Here is a 20,261-nt window from a genome sequence, read left to right on the forward strand (position 1 = left end):
AACGGTGAATTGGCTGAAGTCAGTGACACCATCAGAATCTCTCTGTACCTCAGAAGCACCTTTGGATATAAGGTTGGAGGCTGCCGCAGCAGAGTGAAAAGGAGAGGTGTTTGATTTTAACATGACCCAAACCTTTTAACAATTCAGGCATCAAGTATCCTCAGTCAAGAAACATCAAATTTCCTTTACATTTCAAACAAATGTGTTTATCATGTCATTGTCTAAATTAGTTTAAGCTTGTCATCTCTTGGGATACGTGTATTATATGACAAAAATTATGCTACCAAGATACTTCTTTCAGGCTTCTTTATTTTAGTTGGGGTCTGTGTATGGAGAGAAATATGATTGCAAGGGAGACCACAGTATTTATTGCTAAATGAGTTAATGCAACTTTTGGCACTGGACAAAATCCCATCATGGGTAATGTTTTGGGTACTGCATGCTAACACTGGGTAAGCACAGAGCCAAGTTGGCAGGGTGAAGTGGGATATAATTGTTATATAAACAAATACACACATATACTCACATACATATATACATACATACAGTACATATACCCTCACCACCTCATCTTTCCCTTATACAGCAATACTGTTAATATGTTTTCTACTATAGATTAAGGTTACTATGGTAACTAATCATTTTGGCCGGGTGAAGAGGTTGAATTTAATTGTCCCCTTTTCAGTTGTTAATTTTTGCACCTGGGGGGAAGAACTTGCCTGGACTTGTTTTAGTTTCAGTTTCCCTTCTGTGTAGGCATTTAGAGAGTTAAGCAGCTCTCACTGAGAGCCTGTAAATATGTTTGCTTTCTGTAAATAAAATTATTTTTATAGAAATGCCTGGTGTGTGACTTTTCTGATCTCTCCTGGGCCAAAAGCTTTCCTAGCAATATGCTAACAGGTTATGGGCCCAGTAAGCAGCCCAGTAAACCCAGTAAGAAGCCCAGTAAAACCCAGAGAGAATAGGGAGATCAGCTCCACACCTCATGCACAATTTAAAGGCAGGTAGCAAAGACCTGTGAAGATTTTCTTTGGAGCCACCTGAAGATTTTCCAGCAACTGCCGGTCTACAGGACAAAGAAGCCAGCTGAAGTGACTTGCAAAAGAAGGAAGAAGCCATGGCTACCTCCCAGCCCTCAGCGATGCCTCTTGAACACCTATCAGAGACCAACTATTTGAATTGGGCCCTGAAGGTGGAGATGTATCTTTGCAGAGAGAATCTTTGGCTGCCAATTGGTGAGCAAACCCCCCAAAATCCCAGTGCTGAATGGCTTAGACAGGATGAGTGGGCTAGAGCCACCATTATCCTGGGAGTTGAGGACAATCAGCTAGTCCACGTGCGAGGTATGCAGCCTGCAAAGCAACTTTGGGACGCTTTGAGAGACTTGCATGTAAAGGCAACAGCAGGGAGTAAAGTTACCCTGACAAAAAAGCTGTACAAAGCCTACCTTGCAGAAGGAGATAGCCTTCCTGAGCACCTGCATCAGCAGCTGTTTGTTGAGTTGCAGGAGAGAGGAATGGAATTTACACCTCTCACAAAATCCTATATCCTCCTGTCCTCGCTGAATGAAACGTGGGACACACTGATTTGTACCCTGGAGGCTATGCCTGAAGCAGACCTCACCCCATCGTATGTTACACAGCGCTTACTCGCTGAATGGGAGAAGAGAGAGGAAAGATCCCTCCCCATCTCTTCTGGAAAGCTGCAGTACCAGAAAACAAGGGAAAAGAAGGGAAAGGAAGCTGAGGCCACAGCGCTAGCCAGCCAGTGATGCTTCACTTGTGGTTCAGCTGGACATTTGCAGAAAGACTGTTCCTTGAGACCCAAGAGTAGAAAGACAGAGAAGAAGAACACAAGGGCAACACAGAAGAAGGCTCTTCAGACAACCCAAATTGCACAGGTTGCTGAGAAGGGTAATTCTGATGTATGGGTGTTAGATTCTGGGCCCAATTGTCATTTATGTAACTGTAAAAGCTCTTTTGTGTCACTGTCTAAAACTGAAAGACAAAGTGTATCTTTGGCTGATGGGTCAGTGACCAAAATTATGGGACAAGGTGACTTGTATTTATCCTGCTTGGGAGAAACTGTAAAAGGTGTGTTGTATGTGCCAAATTTACAATCAAACCTTTTATCTGTGGCACAATTGGCTGCAACAGGGTATATCATAACATTTAAGAAAAATGGTTGTGAGATACGTAAACATGGAAAATTGTGTGCTACTGTATGTTAAAAGACTCCTTGTACATTGTGCAAAATGCAAGGAAGCCAAGCTGCAAGGCTGCAGTTGGCAACACTCCATATCATGACCAATGTGTACACCTGATGCACAGGAGATTTGGTCATGCTAATTTCAAGTATATAGCACAAATGCCACAGCTGTGTGCTGACCTAAAGATAAAACCCTGTGATAAATACTTAGATTGTGTAGTTTGCAAAGAGTGCAAAACACCAAAAGCTCCTGTGAGTAAGCACAGTGACAGAGTTACAACTAGACCTTTGGAAATTGTACACTCTGATATTATTGGTCCTTTTGCTCCAAGTCTTGGACAAGCAAGGTATGCAATGACCATCATTGATGATTTCTCAAGATACACATTTATCTACATCTTAAAACATAAAGATGAGGCATTTGAGAAATTTAAAGGTTTTGTGACATGGGCAAATGGAAAATTCCCTAGGCCTGTATCTGCACTCCAATGTGACAGAGGAGGAGAGAGGAGCTTTCTCACAAATTCAAAAGGTTCCTAGCAGAAAAAGGGATAGAACAAATTCTTTCTAACCCTTACACCCCTCAGCAAAATGGTGTTGCTGAAAGAAAGGGCAGAACCTTGCAAAATGCGATGGAATGCATGCTTAAAGATTCACATTTATCTTTTAAGTATTGGGGAGAGGCAATATCTACTGCCTGTTATGTACAAAACAGATGGTATAACTGTGATTCAGGACACTCCATTCCATTTGTTTTATGGTGTGAAACCAAAGGTAAAACATCTTAGAGTGTTTGGTAGCACTGCTTGGGTTTGTATTCCAAAACAACAGAGAAGGAAAGGAGGCCCCACAACAAAGAAGGCCATCTTTGTTGGATATGAACAAAGCCAGAGGAGCTACAGGTTCATAGTGGGAGAGACATTAATAATTAGCAAAAGTGCTTCTTTTGCTGAGCAAAACTGGGGGAGATTAAATTCTAGCTCTCCAGTTGATCTGACCACCACAAGAGAACAGCAAGGACTTGCTGATAGTGATCTTTTGCCTGATGAGGACATTAAACCAGAAAAGCAAACTGAAGATCTGTCTGATGAGACGGATGCTTCTCAGGAAAGTGATAGTCAAAATTTAAGCCCTGTATTACCTTGCAGATCTCAGAGTAATAAAGGCGTTCTTCCATCACGTTTTCAGGCTGAAACAGTAAAGGCATTTCACATATTCACAAAACCTGAGTCTTTAGAACAAGTGAATGCTTTACCACCTGAGATTGCACAAAATTGGCATTCTGCCATGCAACAGGAGTTAGCATCCTTGAAAGAAAATAAAACATGGAAACTGGTAAATCTACCTCCCAATGAACGCTGTCTAGGTTGTAGGTGGGTTTTCAAACTGAAAAGGGATGCTGATGGCGAAATCCAAAAATATAAAGCAAGGTTGGTTGCAAAAGGGTTCACTCAAAATAAAGATTTAGACTTTGACAAGACTTTTGCACCAGTTACTAAAGGTGAATCAATTAGATTACTGTTAAAAATTGCACTCAAAGGAATGTCAGTTCACCACTATGACATTCAAACTGCATTTCTCTATGGTGATTTAGACCACAAATTATACATGCAGCAACCCCCTGGCTATGAAAAAGGGGAGAATCTAGTCTGTGAACTGCAGAAGTCAATCTATGGGTTAAAACAAGCTGCTAGATCCTGGAACCAAAAATTAGATGAAAAACTGCAGAATTTTGGTTTTGAAAAAGGAAAAGCAGATCCATGTGTATATATGAAGAAAGACAAACAAGGCTGTATGTATCTGTGCATTTATGTTGATTTGCTGCTGTTCACATCAACAGAAAAAAGCTTGATTTTGAAGCCTGCATGAAAAGCCATTTCATATTAAAAAGCCTTGGAACTGTAACAAATTATCTAGGTTTGGAAATACACAGGGAGAAGGATGGTAGCTTTATGTTAAACCAACATAGTAAAATTCAGAAGCTCCTAGAGGATTTTAATATGCAAGACTGTAAACCAGTCTCTATTCCGATAACAGATTTTCAGAAAGATATAGGAGAAACTCAATTAACTGAGGCAGAGAAATATAGATCTGCAATTGGAAGTTTACTGTACATTGCAAATCACTCTTGCCCAGATATCTCAAATTCTGTGGCCATTTTAAGTAGACAGGTAGAGAAACCTACATCTACTGGAAAAGCAGCATTGAAGAGGTTAATGAGGTATTTGCAAGGAACAAAGAATTATTGCCTGAAGCTAAATGCCTCTGGAACCAAGAAATTGCAGGCTTTTGCTGTAAAATGTATGCTTTATCACCCGTTGCATTAAGCGACTAGTAGAATGTGGGAATAAATGTCAGGCTCTGCCTGAGACCCAATAAAAACACAGACGCTAGAGTAGGCTTAGGTTCTGGTTTCATTTGGGAATAGAATGCATGCCTTTAGAAAGCTGAGAGTGAGGGGAGCGCGCCGGAACGGGATTTAAACAGTCCGTGCCGGTCAGCGCTCCACCCCACATCATCCCAGGTGCGTCCCACGAGTCCCAACGGTTTCGTCCCTGCCAGGTGAGAGGTCGTGCAGCCCCCCTGCGCCCCGGGCATCGCCTTGATCGCCTTCCTGTGCGGTGACGATCCATTGCTGGGCGATCAGGCTCTTAATTCTTCGAAAGCCCGGGCGCGCCTCTCCTGTTGTTAGTCAATTACCCGTTGGCTACTTTGTATCTTTTGTTTCCCGGTCTGCCGGTCTCGGTCGTTACTTAGTTTCCTCGCACCTGCTGCTGGTTCTTTGTGTTTCTTAGTTGCCTTTGCCTAATCCGTCAGAGACCCATTTCCTTGTATTGTCATGTGAGCCGTTGCGATGTCACAAGCATTGCAACGGTGATCATGACAATAAAGTAGTGTTTATTGGCCTTTTCAGGCTGATGTGGGCATGCTCTCTCCTGTCTGGTCCCTCCTCCGCCTCATCTGCCACCATTCTGCTGTTGACTGTGGTGTATTAGTGAAGGTGTTGGACAAGAAGTGGGGATACCCAGGTTCTAGTCCACCCTCATCCATGGAAACTCACTGAGTGACTTTGGGCCAGACACTGTCTCTCAGCCCAACTCACCGCAGAGTGTTTTTTTTAATGGGGGGGGGATGAGAGATGAGGGAGGAGGTAACATATGTATCACGTCTTGTGCTTTTGTACTAAAGGTAGGATGTTAAATAAACAAATAAATAGGATGAAACAGTGAAGCATCAAATGTCACAAAAATTACTTGTTCTGGTGAAATAGAAAGAAATTAACAAACTGAAATAGTTTAACAGCATGATGTGATGGAACCAAACTGCCTTTTGCCTCCCAAAAAGAACAGAGGAATTGGGAAGTCAGCATGGGTTTCCTATATAAAAATGGGAAAAACTGGAGAAAAATTTTAGTGCTGCCTGTGACTCGGCTCTCTTCATGAGTCTGACCTGTTTTGGAAAACTTAAGACAGAAGGTGGTATAGGAGAAGGCACACAGGAAAGAGCCTTGAGATGATAGACAAAGTTCTCCAGCTGGATCTGCATCATTCGTGGTGCAGTGGACTGGCTGAAGTTTGTCCAGACAATGGGTGGACAATTCTGCATGGGGACATCAGGAACACTCTACACGTGCATAGTCAGGGCAACATCATTCAGAAGCAAAGCAAAAGAGAAGCAGTAAATGTAGACTAGAATTGGCAATTTCATACTTGGTATTGTTTTCTGCCAATGCAATGATGGGTGGATAGCACTTTAACTCAGCAGTGGGGAAAAACTCTTGGGCCCACAATCCCAATGCATGTAGAAACTATGGAAAGCTGATGCAGAATAGTACAAAAAGCAAAGAGGAGTTAAGTGTACATTAGTAAGATTAAACCCTGGGAAGAAGTCTCCTATGGAAGGGAAGAATTGGAGTTGGAAGATCCACCATAACAAAAGCCTCACAAGGCAGAAATAAATGAAGTACTATGTTTCACCTATTCTTTTCTTGTTTCTCTTCCATTAACTCAGAGAAAGGGGAATTAACTTAGATTAGCTCCAAGGCTGATGGGAATGTATTGCTAGTTTGAGGTTTCTCTGAAATCTTGGGTTTTTTTCTCCAATTTCTTCCACTGGCTGAAAAGAGGGCAATATTGGAGTTGGGCAAAGGGAAGGATGATTGAGGATAGGAGGAATCACATGCCCTTGCTTTGCATATGCTTTGGTAGTGGCAGTTGGAAGCATGAATTCATTTGTTTCTTTATTTTACTTCTCATGGTATGGTTTGGGGGTGGGGGAAATGGTTCAATCTGTCCAGATAATGATTGGAGGAACCAGAGCAAGATCCAAAGAGCAAAGATCTGGAATGGGAGAGAAAGAGCTGAAAAGTTCTGGTTTGGGGAAGAGAAAGCTTAGAATCTCCAGCTTTCTGTCCTTGGGAGACCTCCAGGGCAGGCTTTTTACCCTGCTCTCAAACCCATAGAGGACAGGTCCCTTGGAATGAAGGATTTCCCCTTCTTTTGCTATTTTTTCTTTTTTTAAATAATAATTTTATTAAAGACTACAATTGCAAAGATAAAAGCTAATACAAACTGATATACTGTATATATAAGAATAAAAAGAAAAAATAGAAGGTGCAGAAAAGAAAAAGAATATAGGACACAAAGAAAAAACAAGAATATACAGTAATAAAGAAAAAGAAAAGAAAAATATAAAAAATGACTTCCCCCTTAATCACAAGTATAAACAATTTTGTAACTTATCATCTTCTCTTAAAATACAACAAAGGATCTCTTTTTCCCATATCCATCTCTTATCTATAAACAAATCCTTAAGGCCTTGTCATTTCCATCCTGATCAGCAAAAGTACGAGCTGAGATAACAACATATCCATTTTAACCTTGATCAAATAAACAACTTCATATTCCTTCCTTTTATTTTTAACAGTCTTGATCTTTAGTCTGTTCAAATAATGTCGAAGAACTTGATTTCTTTTCGTTTTTATTTTGTCCCTTCTCACAAAATTCTTTGAAGTTTTAAGAAGCCTCTTTTATAAATCCAGTATAGGAATTATCCAGGGCACTATCTCGGTTTGTTATTTATTTATCACTTTTAATTATTAAGACATCAGCCGGTTTCTTTTGTATGTCATGTAGCATCATTTTTCCATATCATTCTTGTAGTCTGTCATGTTTAAATCCACTTTCAGGTCAGTCTCAGTCTTGTCAGGTAAAACTTGTTCTTCTTTCATAACATCTTTTAAACACAGTCTATCTATAGAGGCAGACACTCTTACAATTAACTTCTGGGTCCATTGTTCACAAACATCCTTCAATATGTACCATCTTTTAAACACAGTCTATCAACAGAGGCAGATATTCTTAAAATTAACGTCTGGGTCCATTGTTCAAAAATATCCTTCAATATGTCCTATGTTAAAATATTTTGCTTCATTCTATATTAGTAAGCCAAATTTAAATATTTAATTGTAATCTTTAGTTCCTTCTGGTTCCCTCTAGTGTCCAACCTTCCAACCTCTTATCCTATCACTTTTAAAAAAAGAATTCAAGACAAAAGCATTTTGCCACAGGGAGGATTCTTATAATTAATTCCAAAATGTTATTTCAAATCCATCTGGACCCTTAGTCAATTTATAACTTTCCAAAATCAAAGTTCTAATCTCTCTTTTGCTGTTTATCCCCCCCCTTTTTAAAAGTCCTTAAACTTGCATTTAAAACTTCTTTCGCTATGGATTGAAGGAAACTCACCTGGTGTTTTTAGACTTGCTGATCCAAAAGTTCCTAATAGCTGAAAAGCAGTTAACAAGCAATTTCTGAAAGTGACCAGAAAACGAAGTATGCGAACTTAGTGTCCTTTCAAATGCATTGACCGCAGTGTGGGCAAGATGGTTATTCCCTCTTCTAGGTAAAGGTAAAGGTTTCCCTTGACGTAAAGTCCAGTCGTGTCCGACTCTAGGGGGCGGTGCTCATCTCCGTTTCAAAGCCTTGGAGCCGGCGTTGTCCATAGGACACTTCCGGGTCATGTGGCCAGTATGACTCACGGAACGCCGTTACCTTCCCGCCGAAGCGGTACCAATTAATCTACTCACATTTGCATGTTTTCGAACTGCTTGGTGTGCAGAAGCTGGGACGAGCAACGGGAGCTCACCCCGCCGCGCGGTTTCGAACCGACGACCTTCCGATCGACAGCTCAGCGGTTTAACCCGCAGCGCCACCGCGTCCCTATATTCCCTCTTCTACCAGAGCTTTAAATCTGCAAGAGACCACCATCTTGCAGTCTCCTCATGAGGAGCAATTGTCTGGAGCCCTTGTGGGTGATCTCAAGTCCTCTTCTTGTCCAGAGAGGAATTATGGGTTGGTTTACTCGCCGGCTCTTCATTCCACCATGGTTGTCGGCTCTGCTTTTAGTAGAGCTGTCTTCAGTTCATAATTTCTTCCCTAGAAGTTCCTTTTGCTCTCTTTCCCAGAGAAAGAGAAAGAGAGAGAGAGACTGTTGGGTGATAAAGGAAACTGTGTGTGAGTGTAGAACACCCTGACAAGGAACCATAGGGCCAAGTCCTTGGATGGATTTCTTCCAAACTGCTCCAGTATATTCACCGGGGATCCTCATGTCTCGAGTCCTGTTGGCTGAAATCCACTTTAAGGCCTAATTTCAATCTGGACTCTGGAGTGTCTAAACTATTATTTGGTATTCAAATTTTCTGTAGCCATCCTTTCTTTTCTCAGTCCCACCCCTGCCTGCTGCCCCATCCTTGAACTACTTTCATAGTCCTCTGCTGGAAAACAGAAAACGCCAGAAGAACAAGTTGAGGCCACAGCCTTGGCCCAGGCCACAGCAGGAGCACTGGGAGAGCTTGCTCCCATTCTACCCCATGCCACTCCTCTGCTCCTGTGACTGGTCAGGTTAGAACAGAGGTTTAGCAAAAAAGCCCTAAATCCTTGACTGAAAATATGTCTGGGTGATATAGTATTCCTCCATGTCCAAGAATTGTCAGTTGGACAACTTGAAAGGTACTAATACTGCCATTCCAAGGATCTCACCCAGCTCTACCCTGCCACACATTGAGGAGAATGATTGGTGATGGTTTTTAAACAACAGCAATTAATGCTTGGTAAGAGGGGGAAAGAAACTGAGGAACCCACCAATCACTGTCCTACTCTCATGCATTAAATGAGAGTCCTTGGTCTCACTGCTGAGGCAGAATAAGGATTGGCAATGAGGGCAGCACATTTATGCTGGGATACAAGGACTGATGTATTGTACTTTAATATTGGATTTTATAAATCCAGTATAGGAATTATCCAGGGCACTCTCTTGGTTTGTTATTTGTATATCACTTTTAAATATTAAGACATCAGCTGGTTTCTTTTGTATGTCATGTAGCATCTTTTTTCCATATCATTCTTGTAGCCTGTCACGTATAAATCCACGTTCAGGTCAGTCTCAGTCTTGTCAGGTAAAACTTGTTCCTCTTTCATAACATCTTTTAAACACAGTCTATCTATAGAGGCAGACACTCTTAAAATTAACTTCTGAGTCCTTTGTTCAAAAATATCCTTCAATATCTCCAATGTTAAAATATTTTGCTAGCCCCAGCCTCAGTCCTCTTTGTCCCTTCCTGCCCTCCACACAGAATGTGCACCAGGTAAGACAACCCTCTCTCCCTTTCTGGAAAATTTAAAACTGGTGGTCCTACATTCTATGTTTTTCCACTCTTCCTCTTTTACTGCTTCTTTGAACTTCTAAAGTGAAAATAAACTGGCAGATTTTCATGGGATTTGCTTCTGAAAGGAGATCAAGCAGTGCACTTTAGATTCCATGATTTGTTGTTATTGCAGCATCCTGTCAATTTCACAAATTTATTGTGGGGTTTTCATGCTGGCAAGTGTCTCAGCTCTTCTCTGCAACTGCAGCTTTTTTCTGTTTTTAAAATGCTGCCTCTGCCATTGTTGCCTATGCCTTTGTAGTCAAATTTCTTGAATAATGGAGGAGATTTGAGTTCCAGAGGGCAAAGTTGGTAGGGAAAGGAACAAGAAGACTAAGGGTAGGCATGGTCTAGTGAGATCCCACCAATGTCTGGAAGTAAATTCCACTTGCTGCTTATTCCCAAGTCAATAGTAATAAGATTGCTGTCTTAATCTCCTAATAAAAGTAGGTGTGTCAAACACTGTCTAGAAAACACAAAAAATTACACAAGTGGACATGGGAAAGGAAAACATAGAGAAAATCTGTAAAGACTGACTTTGCGGAAGAGCAAGAGTGAAATAGTTGGCCACAAGGATGCTGGTCTGAATGCATTTCTCATTTGTAATTCCCCCATCTGGTGCTGTTCCCATGTGTGGCAATCTAGATGTTGCTGAGTTATAACTCCTAGCATCTTTCGCCACTGCCCAGGTTAAGTGGGTTTCTAGGAATTACAATTCATCAGCATCTGGATGTTCCTATCCTTAGACTATCATGCCCATCATCCCTAGCTAACATGGAATTTGGAGGACTGTTATAGTCAAACGATCAGGAAATGATGGAATTTCCCCTCTGTGGCATAAGTATTCAAGAAGATGGGAAGAGTACAGATCTGTCATTTATCTTTGCCACCATGATAGCTACAAAATAATAACCCAAAATAGAAAAAGAAACAGCCAGTCTGTTTTATTTTGCTAACCTGCAGTTTGTAATAGTTATAAACATATCCACTCATGTTTATTTTTCCTTGGAAAAGAAGCATTTTTAGTATTTGTTTGTTTTTGTTTGGAATAAAGGTGTACCCATAATTAACTTAATGTGAATTACCTGTTTGCATTACGCTCTGACTTAGTGCATGTAGATCTTTCAGCAGTGAAACTTAACATTCTGACCTACCATTTAATACACTAATACTAATTTTATCTTGATACCAAGGCTCTGTGTTGCATTAAATCAATTCAGGTTAATTCAGAATTATGTCTCTCCCACCCACTATCAATAGGAGCACTGTTGATTTTCCTCTAAGCTGACCACCCACTTTTCTGAGAATCTGTAGCAAATTAGAAAATCTGTCATTGCTGAAGAAGCTGGACAGCTAGGATATGGCTTGTCATTCTACCTACACAATACTCAGTCTTTGTCTGCTATCTCTTAAACTAACCTGACATAGCTTAGCCTCCTGGTCAATGGCAGCTTTATTCTCTTGGAAGGAATGCAGCACTCACCGGCATTATTAAGAAATTTCTGGACAATGTTTTGTGGCCGAGCAATAATCCAAGGTTCTATTAAAAAGCCATCTGGGTAATTAATAGCACATTTGTTCTCAGCCTCCTCCCAATTTGTCCATTAGTGGAATAAAAGCACAGGACAAAGGCTAATGTGGTTAAGTTATATTTTACAAGAATTCTTCAGGAAGTTAAAAACACATGATAGTTTTCCAAAGATGTATAAGTTTATGAGCACTTGGTGAGATCAGCAACATAGCAAACCCCAGAGGCTTTTAATCAGCTCTTTCCACTGTCAATAGTTGACGAGTGACATATAGTATAGGCTCTACCTTCCCTTGCATTGACAAGGCTCAGGATGAGAGGAGAAGCTGCTGGTGGTGATGGCAATATGTGAATCACAAGTACAGTCTCCATTATTAAATTAAACTTATTCCAAGACTTCACATCAAACAGTGCAGAAATGACTTTTATACCTTGTCATCTGAGAGTTGAAGATTTGGTTGAGGTTTCTTTTTAATGTCTCCTCTTGAAAGCAAGATTTCAGCCTCAGGCTGCAGAAGTTTTCTCTCTTCTGTTTTCTGAAGACACCCCCCAACTCCCCCCCCCCACTTTTTTGCTCTAAAAGCAATTTGAAAGATTTTTTTTAAAACTGAGGTCATTGTTAAGAAACAAGGTTCAAATGGGTTAGGTTGTTCTCCCCCACACTAATCCTATACTAGATATTGAAGATCCATTCTATTTAAAATTCACATTTAGCAAGATATGTTTGTGTGTATACACACATATACACACATGCACACACAAATGTTTTATTCCTGTCTAGTGGTTGTATGGACTTTTGCAGCCCATACCTGGTAGCCCTAAGTAAGAAGTCATCTTCAGCTAAACACATAGGTAAGAATTGGTGTGAACAAAGCACTTGTAAAGAAATAGACAAGTAAGCCCATCTTGAGGATGTAGATTCAGCAGTTTTACCTTAGCATACTTCATTTTGCAGACCATAATAGCAAACTTAGAGCAGATACCTCTATGGAACACCTTGGAAAAATGTTCAAACATCAAACATTATTTTATGACAAAAATAAATCAGTTACCATTACTTTAAATAAGACAGTTTTGGCACAGCAATATGAAATGAAATATACTTCTGATCTTCTGAAATAGGTAAGATATAGGAATTGTGGAATGGAAGAGAACAAGAGGGCCTACAGCAAAATTCTGGGTGGCATTGTTTTTAACCTGAAAAGCCCTACATGGCTTGATGGCAGGTACCTGCAGGACTGCCTCTTCTTTCAACCAGAATCAACCCATCTGATTAAAGAAACTCAAAGAAAAGTGTTGGTGGACCCCTCCTACCCAGAAACTTAGAAGGGCCAAGACTAGGAAACAATATTTCTCTGCTTTGGCCCCTTGCTGTGAATAATTTACCACCACAGATTCGGCTTCCTCTGATTCTGTTGGCATTTCAGACACATGTTTTCTGTGGAGTCCTTGGTGCTCTCTGAGCCTTGTTGTTTTCTTGCCATTTCATTGCCAGACTAGGCAACATCTTCAGTGCAAAAAACATGTTTTCTGAGCTCTTCTTCGTGTGTGTGTGTGTGTAGGGCTTTTTAAAATTAGTTAAGTTAGCACCGTAGACTTGTTTTTGTGCACCGGTTGCACATAACAACACTTATATTAAGTATTGCTGTTGTCCTACAAGGTAGACCAGACTAAGAAACCCAAGGCGTACAGGTCAGGAGTACTTTTATTGTAACTATAGTAACAGAATCTTGTAAATCTGAATGTGCTTCCCCCTCCCTCACTTAATATTTTTATGAACTAGGGAGGAGCTTGTCTGAGACATTTAGTCAAGCCCTGCTTATCTGACTGTTGCTTTGGTAGTGGCTCTTCCTCCTGCCCATCAAGGCCATTTCCTATATCCTCTACATATTTATTTATTTATCATATTTATATGCTGTCCATCGCACAGAAATGTGACTCTGAGTGGTGTACAATAAAACCATAAAAACAATAATTACAAAGATACTTTAAAATTAAAACATAAATATTATTATTAAAAAGAAAAAAAACTAAAAAGGGTAGGGAGAGCATAGATGTTACACACAATGTGGCCACCTCATTAAATCCCCATTTCCATGAGACCCCCAACCCTGTTGATATAACCAAGTTTTATGGGACTTCTGGAAGAACATCAAGGAGGGGTCCAGTCTCACCTTGGGGAGATGATGTTCCACAAGGAAGGAACCCTGGCAGAAAAGGCCCATCTCCTGGGTCCTGTCCAATGTAGTTCCTTAGCAGAAGGGACCCTGCTGGATATGACATTGCAATAGCTTTTTAAAAAAATGAATAAAAATGTTGCAGAGTGGGGTTAGAATGTTGGCTTAGGTCTAGAGAGACACCGGTTCAAGTCTCCACTTAACCATGAGGCTTACTGGATGGTCTTAGCAACCACCATCTTTCAGCCTCAACTATTTCACAGGATTTTTGAGAGGATAAGATATGAATGAGGACTGTGTATATCAGCTTAGAAGAAATGTGGGATATATACACTATGTACTGAATAAATATCAATACAAATGAGGACTTTTTGCAGGATAATTCATCCCATTTCTTACTATATCCCAGTATTACATTCTCTCTTTCCTGTTCCACATGTTCAGTTCTCATTCCCCACTGGATTTTTCTTAATGATTTTTCCAGAAAAACTTGAAGTTTTTCTAAACTTGTAGAAATCCTTCTCCTTTACAGTACATGAATGGTATTTTGGCAGCACCATGATCAACAGTTGGAAAACCGAATTTGTGATTAGTGGATACAATTAGTGGGAAGAAGGTTGTCTCTAGCTTCTAGGTAGCTTTTTATTGAACAGTACTTAGCATGTAGTTTAATTTGATAAGTGGCTGTGGATGCATTAAGCATTTTGTTTCAGTTTCAAGCTATAGCCCATTCCTTTGCATGTTTACTTGCAGGTAAGTCTCTTGAAATTCATGATGTTCTAAAATAAATGTATAATTCACTGAAATCTAACAATCATCTTATATGCACATGTATTTTCAATGTATTCAATCCAGTTTTCCAAGCACACACTCTGACGTGGAAGCAAGTTTAGTCCCACATCAACCTTCATAGGATTGCTTCCTTAGCATAATTTATGTCAGATAAAACTTGATGCACATTTATTGTATTATTCTCACAGAAATAAAATATATGTTCAAATCATCTTTCTTATTTTTCCATTAGAAGGTATTACACATAGTTCCATCACAATGGCAAATGTGTCTACAAGTCAGTCTCAGTGCAGAAGTAATTTCAAAAACATATGTGCTTGTGTGTTGCATGGTATGCTTTTACTGCTGTAGAAAACATATAAATACCCTTAGGAACATGCATTTAATTTATGTTTTAATTTAATAAAATATAATGGAAAATGTGTTCAATTCGAAGCCAAATGGAGCAGAAAGACACTGTAGGATGTCTAGGAAGATCCTTCCTTTCTCCCTAAGTTTAGGCATTCACTACACTCTTTTAATAAACACCTACATACTTCTTGAATTTTTACTGCAAGCAAGACACTATAGTAATATAAATAAAGATTTCTTTAAAATGTTATTGTGAAGTGGTTTGCTGTTTACTGAAATATGCATCATATCATTTTATTAAGAGTTAGAATCAAGATAGAACATTCTGAAGCTTAACAAAGTTTCAGATATGATCATGTTATATGACCGCATACTAAGCATTTGGTCCATGCTGCTGCACCACACTTAGATAAGCTAGCTTTCAGAGCAGCATGGACCAAATGCTTAGTATGCAGTCATATAACATGATCATATCTGAAACTTTGTTAAGCTTCAGAATGTTCTATCTTGATTCTAACACTTAATAAAATGATATGATGCATATTTCAGTAAACAGCAAACCACTTCACAATAACATTTTAAAGAGTAGAGCTGTGATGGCCTCAATGGATATCCCAACAGTCACAAATAAGTGTTAACCATTTGAATAATGATTGTAGTATATGAGGAGCAGGAATTTAGAACTTTTTTTCATGTATAACGCAGGGCTGAAGAACCCAATGCTCTCCAAATGTTTGTGAGCTATGGTTATCAGCACCCCTGTCATTTATCAATGTTGCCTAAGTTGATGGGAGTTGTAGTTCATCAACATATGGGTTCCAAGGTTAGGCTGAGGGCCACATTAAATCATCCCTAAGTTGCCAACACCCATTTTAGAATGATACAAGCATATATCGTTTCTAGACCATGATAACCTGATTCATGTCCACCCATTTATCCATAGTAATATGATTGCATTATTAGATCTATTTACAGGTGCTTCATTTATTTATTATTAGCAGTATTGTATACTGGAATTGTATTTTAGTTCAAAATCCATAGCAAATGTAAAAGCCACACAATTAATTATTAGTTATTTGTGACAATGACACAATTTAACAATGACATTAAACAATGACATTAAAATAAAACAATCATTAGAAGAATTCAAAATCAGGTTAAAGCAATGTACTTTGACAACAAAAGTGGATAATGTGGGGAGACCCAACCTAATTCCCAGGGGAGTTCATTTCACATTTTGGGGGCAAGGCAGGAAAGGCCTATCTCTACCATAATCTGACAAGCCTATATGAACAATGTGTCTTCAGAGGAGACTCCTGCGGTTTTCAGTCTTAGGTATTTGACAAATGGATATTCATCTACTAGAAGTGATCAAAAATCTACTTAATTTAGAAAAATCTGTAAATTTTGGGGGAATGAGCAGTAATAATCTCTTGGGGGGAGATGGGCGGTAATAGAAATGCGAATAATAAATAGATAGATAAATGATGTATACACATTTGTATGTCCTTTGCATATTACAGAATACAACTTTTACAACTCTATTTCTTGCATATTAACATTAAGAAAATGATAAGCTTGATTTTTCTCTTTCTCAAAGAAATGTCTTAAGAGTTGCCAGGCCAAGCAAATGCTAAGTATAGAGTCAGTAAAGACATAGGTTCAAATACTATATAGTTATTCTAAAACTGACAGAGTTTAATTTTGGTTAAAAATTAGCTTCAGTTAGAGCTACCCATCTTTCTCTATATGGCAATTTCTATTCAGTCAGTGTGGGGAACAGTGGAATAATTTGGCCTGGGCTCAAAGAACAGCTCAGATTTAGGTACTTGCTAATTTTTTTTTTAATCTGCAACTTACAACTTGTTTCTTTTGTTGCCTTATTCTGTTTACATGTCGTCATTTTACACTTTCATGAATACGAAGGGGTGTCAAATACACAAAAAGTTCTGGATTCTACAGCTCTCTGAAAGGTTCTGTCTATATTGGCTTACCATGTTGAGTTAAACTACAAAGGATATTTGCAATAGGGCCCCTCTGCCTTTTTGAAAAAGTTACATTTCACGTGTTTTTGGAATAATGCAAATAAAACAGATTGCCCATGGAACTAGGGAAGTCTAGGATGATTACTGTTAAATTGTTTACACACTAGACTTCTTCTGCAATGTTTTCGGCACAACGCTGCCATGGCCTTCAAAAGCACTTAAGGTGCTGCAGATTGAATTGGAGATGACCCTAGCTTTACCTTGTCAGCTTCATCAGTGCCTGATGGTCCATTTCAACAGCACACTCATTAAACTCTCTGTTTTCATTCCTCTAAACTCTGGAGAGAGCAATGCTGGGATCTTGTTTTGTTCCTTTATGGGCCACAGCTTTGCCTGTACTGGAGACTAATTTGCTTCTGTTTGGTGTCGTATGTGGTCCACTACCTTTCTTGCTGCTTTGTTACCTCCATCATCTGGTCCCTGTTAAGATCTGTATGCAGGGCTATGCATACATTCTAGTTTCCAAGTATCTGGACTGCTCTACTGTAATGAACGTAGTTACAAGCAAAGCATTCATGTGTACAAACATATACACAATTAAAGTTTGGTTCTTGCAATCCCTCTACCAAATAAGAGAAATAATTTTAAGTTCACAAATTGAAGACTTTGTCAAAGTATAACAACATTCTTATGGTAGTAACAAAATGCTCCCAAGCGTATTTCTGACTACTATACATAATCTTCACCTGAATGTCTGAAATGATCAATGATACTGTTACCAGGGGTATTTTTTCTTCAACTTTATCCATCTTTTCCTAAAAACCTAAAGTTTACAATCAATAAAGTAAGTTGCACAAAGTAAAGCATTAAAAAGGCATGTGCTACTTTGTCATATAATTTATTATCCTTTACTGCTTTCTTGTATTCTTTTGTAAAATAATTTTATTAAATTTCAGAAAAAGATAAAACTACAAAAGAAAAAAAAGAACTAAAAAGTGTGAAAACACAAGAGAAAATTTTTTAGATAATTACAAAAAGAAGTGACTTCTGACTTTAAACATCAAGGATATACAGTAATTTCCCATAATCAATCCCTTACTCTATATGAAACCAAAATCACTTTATTTCTACAAATCAACCCCTTAGCACATTGTAAAACTCACTAAGTACCATTGCCCCCTCCCCTTATATTAAAAGAATGGAAAAAGTATAAATTACCTAATCAACTTCCCCCCCAAAATAACAATTACTTAATTATACCCTTCCTATTACTATTCTATACATTCCTGTCTACTATAATATAGATCAAAAATAAAAAGCATGTAAATTGTCTGCCATTATAATTAATGATACAAGAAACATGAATTAATATTATTTTTTAAAAAAACCTTAATAATCATAATCCCAATCATTAACGATAAGTCATCCAAAGCCAAAAGACCATCCAGATAAATATTTTTGGTCCCTTAACCCACTTCAAAATAGACCAAAACATTTACAGTACATATCCCCATAATAAAAACAGAGCTATTTTCTTTAAAAAATCAAACAGCCCAACTGCTCCCCTCACAAACACAGACTTCTCTCCAGAAAACCTCCCATACATAATAACCCCTTCTTTTCCATCACATTCCATCAGAAAGTCAAATTTACTCATGTCTTGCAGCTCAATTTCTCCGTTTAAGTTCTTCATTCAGCATTGCCAATTTCATCCAGGATTTCAACACAAGCCCGAATCTCTCTCTTAGGAGAAATAATTCCATCGCTGTTAGATTCTTCAGGTTCATCCACATCATCCCCAACCAGATGGCACATTTCAGACCACATATTTTCCACAATGCTCCAAATGTCTTGCAGAATAACTTGGCATAACCACATATGACCACATATTTTCCACAATGCTCCAAATGTCTTGCAGAATAACTTGGCATTAAGCAGAAGGAATCTGCTTAATATCTGCTTTGATATCCCAGCAACAGTCAGAGAAAGCCTGGCTAAGATCCTCCATTTCTGAAGCAGTAAGTTATGACACCCTCTAGATACTTAACCAGCAGAATGAGAGTCAATGGAAAATTTCTGAACTGAGTTAAGATAACAGACAGTTCTCAGAGAAAGTAGCTGCAGGAAAGTAAAAGTTCAGAATGGCAGATTCAACGTGTAGGAAAAATGCCAAAATCTTCAAAATTAGCACAAAAATAATAAAAGGGAGGTGATAACATACTTACAACCCACCTTAATATTAGATGGAAAGCAAAACCCAAAGCTTTAAAAAATTTATCACAAAAATAACGATAAGCACCAAGAGAGATTGTTTTTCCTTAATGTAGAAAGTCTCTCTTAGGGTATAAATACTTAAAAAAAAAATTGGGTGCTTTAGAAATGGGGTGGCTGGACTTGTCCCTTTAAGGGTTACAGCATGGCTTGGAAATGGTGACATCCCAGCCTCCCAGCAAAGTCTTACTTTTCAATCACACACGCTTTCCACGATCTCCTGGCTACAACTCGCCGTCCGGAGGACGAATGGGTCAATTCCAAGTGTTTTCCTTAATCCTGAAAAATGCTCTGGCCTACAGGAGAAGCCAGCCTGAGCCTGAAGAAACTGCCACAATGCCAGTTCTGCCCACGAAGCTCGCAGGCACAGCTGCTCAGTCTGCCATATTCCCAACCAAAGCCTACTGCTTTCTTGTATTCTAAACTGCAAAATGTTTCATATGCTCATAGTAGCCTTGTGCTCTCTGAAGAAAATCTTTGTCTTCAGTGATTCCTAAAATAAACATGTGACACTGTAAAATAGAAGACAGAAGATTCTCAACCACTTCATAAATTCAAAGAATATATTCCACTTCCCATTTCCCATTGCAGATTTTCTCCCCTGGAAAATACAAATGCTAACTGGATTTCTTTCCTGGTACAGGTAGTCCTCACTTACCAACTGCCTCATTTAGCAACTGTTCAAAGTTACAACAGTGTAAAAAAAAAAGCTTTGTGACCAATCCTCACATTTATGACTGTCACAGCATCCTGTGGTCACATGATTGCCATTCGTGTGCTTCATAACCCGCTTGTGAAAAGCAGTGTTAATAGAGAACGCAGAAGTAAAATTGTAAGTTGCGGTCATGTGATGTTTTGCTTAGCAACCACAGCATTTTGCTTAACAACTGAATGGGAAGTAAGGTCCTAAGCCCATTGTGGTCACATGATTTTCTGCTTAGCAGCTGAGTTGCTGGTCCCAATTGTGGTCACTAAGTGAGGACTACCTGTAGTATTATCTCTCTTGGATTTGCTAGGAGTGAACCACATACATTCACTACCACCAGAATCTATGATAGGATTTTTAACTTTAGTGTGGTGAAAGTTGAATTGAAAAAAGGGATCTTGAAATTGCTCTTTAACAATTAGCATCTGGACTGTCATGGCCTCAGGGGACTCATCCTCTGAGAACAAGAACAAGCCTGAGGAGAGTTCTCAAGCCAGTGAACACTCAGAGAGTGCCTCCAGCACAGCCTTGGAGCTCC

Source organism: Candoia aspera, chromosome 3 (genome assembly GCF_035149785.1).
Source record: "Candoia aspera isolate rCanAsp1 chromosome 3, rCanAsp1.hap2, whole genome shotgun sequence".
NCBI classification, from domain to species: domain Eukaryota; kingdom Metazoa; phylum Chordata; class Lepidosauria; order Squamata; family Boidae; genus Candoia; species Candoia aspera.